Raw genomic sequence first — 3,627 nt, 5'->3', positions numbered from 1 at the left:
ACTGAAGCTTCATTCTTGATACTTGTCTTTTAATTTTGTCGAATATTACTTTTTTGACAGTAATTGTTTCGGACGGATGTCCGACGGAGATCGAGAGAAGACCCCCTGACTAGAAGCGACAGTCGCCAACGATAAGTAAAAAGTTACGATATAATGGGAACGCGCTCTTTCTGTTTAACTCATGTAAACCAGCCTTTACAGCTAGTCAAATATTGAAAAAAAAAAATGTCGAAGTTACTCACGCAAAATTACATTCGATCTTTGCAAGTACATAACGTATTTATTACGGTTATACAAAATTGTGCGCGCGCGGAATTCCAGTTGTGTAATTTGCATCTTATTTGTCTACAACTGTAGAAGTGAACAAGTAGTTGATCGTATAGAATTGTTCCTAATTTACTTGTCTAAAAAAGTTCAAAGAAGTAAAAAGACATCTGTATAAATGAGCCTACTAAAAATTACACACTACGTCGCTGGCTGAGCGTTTTGCGCTGTAGGCATTCGACGAGGAGGTCCCGGGTTCGATTCCCGGTAGGACCTATTTGGGAAATGAACTTTTCCAAGTTTGTTCTGGTCAGTTTGTGTCGGGTAGTGCCATGGAGTGAATTTTTTTATGATATGAAGTACGGGATCCTTATCACGTTACACGTTACCCATAATAGGGGTAGAGCCACGTGAGGTGCACTTCCACTGCACCCATTGCGCTAAGACATAACGTTGACAAGTCCCAAGGTTCACCAGCACCCTTACCCTTCAAAACCGGAACACAGTAATGCTGACATTACTGCTTGGCGACAGAAATGAGTAAGGTGGTTGTACTTCACTGGATTGAGCTTTACTGTTGCTAACGTTGCTCTGGTATGGTACCAGGAATTTCCTAGTTTGAGACCAGATATTTGTGTGGTTGTTCTGCACATCATTATTGAGGGCAGGAACAGATCTTACTGTTTGATATTGATGATTCAGATTCACATTCATTACATATCAAAGTATAAGAAATTACATTGAGACGTCAGACAAAATGAAAATTATTAGATAAATACACAATAGTTAGACAATTAACAATTCATTAAATACATACAGTCATTAAAATTACATATCAAATATCATTCTCCATCAAGGATCGTCATAAGTTGATAACAATTATAAAATAGTATGTCAGTGCGGTAAAAATTATAATAAAATAGAACACACTCAATTTCGTTACAATTTTAGGTCCATAAATTAATTTACAGAGTTTAAAGGATTTTTGAAGACAGGTCTTAGGTAAACGATAGAAGTATATCGATGTAAAGTTATGAAGAAAATCTCCAGATGTTCAGGGGCTTTTTTTAGTTGATGTTTTTTTATATAAATAATAGACACACGCTTGGCCTCATCCATATCCACAATTGGATAGTACGCGTTTGCCTAAAAAATGCCAGTTCACTCTAGCCTTGAATAGCCCCAAATTGTACTTTTCGGGAACCACAGGTAGAGTATTCCATTCCTTTGCAAATCACTTAGTGCGAATGAATTAGTGATACACCCGTGCATTAAGGCAAGACTCTTCTAAGCTCAAGCCCCTCTAGTCTTTATATTATTATGTTGTCTGACATAGACACTATGGGCCTAAACAATTTGTCAACTTTCGAACTTTGTTAGGCGAGAATAGGATTTTATTCCAAAAGCTGCATTCAAATTAAAATCTGTCGTGAAATGTTTTTATTATTAGGAAATAATAATTTGTTCTCTTATACTTGTAACCGTCATAGCATTGTGTTATGCTTATCTTAACTACGTGGTTCGATTAAGCTAAGTTTGAATATTTGTTAATTGATTATAGAAACTGTAAAAAAAATATCGGATCTAAAATAGCGTATATTCGTTTTTACCAACAATTCAACATTTTGAACTCTACTCAATTACAATTCTCGTGGTAATGCTGGTTGAAGTGGGATTAGTCATCAAATAGATGTTTAATTTTGTAAATAAAAAACAAGGACGCATTTGACCTCTCATCTCATCTGAAGGAAAGTAACGATGAGGTCGACGATGTGGCAAGCATACCTAAATAATGCTTATTCACTCTCGCCTTGAAAAGGTCCAAGTTATAGCGTTCGGGGAATAAGTCCGCAGAATTTCACTCTCTAGCTGCTCGCCATATAAATGTGGAAGCTAAACGCTGAAAATATCCACAATATAAGGGGGGAACCCCAACACACGTCCCTTTGATGAAAAGGCGGAATCAAATTATGCAAATGTTTGACATTCATGCGATTTTAGACCTGAAAAAATAGTTTATTTCCAATGTATACCAATCGCGAAAACCTAAGTTACTAACTAGGTCATTAACCCTTCAGACATGTATCTTCATTATCCCAAATACGTCCTATTGTTAAGCATGTCCCTACTAAAGAGAAGGGGAAATACAATTCTGTAGGTGAGAAGTAAAGGACCTTAAATCCATATTTTTAAACATTAGAATGCTAAAAATCACGCAATGGTAAAAGACATCAAGTCCTGTCGTCGTTCGTTTTTTTATTTTATGTATTTTATTTGACTTAAAGATTATTTTAAGATTGAATTTAAATGCCTTACTAAGACTATCAGCACAATAGTGGTGTAACCCACATAATATTTTTTCTACAATATTACTTTTAATGTTACTAAAGTGCATAATTATTTTATATTTGGATGCTGTTTACATGTGTAAATAAAAAAAAATGTTGAAATAATACAGGGTTATTTATAAAATAATAACAACTTCACAGGACTATTTTATTAATATCATAAACAACAACTTTTGTTCAATGACTTTACAAAACAATAGTTTTTGTTGTAATATGTTACACTTTTTAGATCTATATTTGGTAGTAAGTTCAAACGTGCAAGCGTCCTCCGCGTCGACTCCCATCTCCGTTCTGCACAGAGTTATTACAGTTTAGAGCGATGTATTTGAATATATTTATTTTTGTATGAAATTAAAATCTGATGAATTCAAGTTCAAGTCTAGGAACAAAAGTTGTTCTTTATGATTATTAGTAATATAATCCTGCGTTGTTAGTATTTTGCAAATCACCGTGTATAATATAAAAATAATTAAAATTAAATGTGGGTGCCACCCCTATTGCACTGACAGCCTCGAAGACTCATTCTCTGTAAAACGCTCTGTAGTAAAAATTACTATTTGGCACTTATGGTTCTTTACACCTCACCCACAGGATTTAATTGGCAAAGCCACCCTAGGTGACTCTTGGCTTCTCAAACAATTACGTAACTGTTGTCTTCGCAATTTCATTGCAAGAGACTTCACTTTATTCAACATACTCTGTTATAATAATAGAAATTGGCTTGTGAAGTAATGTTTTTTTATACTTGGCGCCGAGTATTGATCTAATTTCGATTAGTGCCTTTGAATATCAAGTTTTCTTTTCGTGTTTCGGATTTTGGCAGCCAATATAATCAAAATATATTTACAAAATTCTTATCAAGCATAATAATTTGCACCCTTAATTAAAGTGACTTTTTTTCAGAGTAATTTTTGTGACACTGACAAAATAGATTTTTTAACTTATTTTGTAAGTTTTCAAAATTATAAATACACTCCCGGACACGTAGCTCGAGCCACCTTGCATTATTATCCTT

Source organism: Hyposmocoma kahamanoa, unplaced genomic scaffold, assembly GCF_003589595.1.
Source record: "Hyposmocoma kahamanoa isolate Upper Pololo Valley unplaced genomic scaffold, ASM358959v1 190, whole genome shotgun sequence".
In the NCBI taxonomy this organism is placed as follows: domain Eukaryota; kingdom Metazoa; phylum Arthropoda; class Insecta; order Lepidoptera; family Cosmopterigidae; genus Hyposmocoma; species Hyposmocoma kahamanoa.
Note: the sequence above shows the minus strand (reverse complement) of the source record.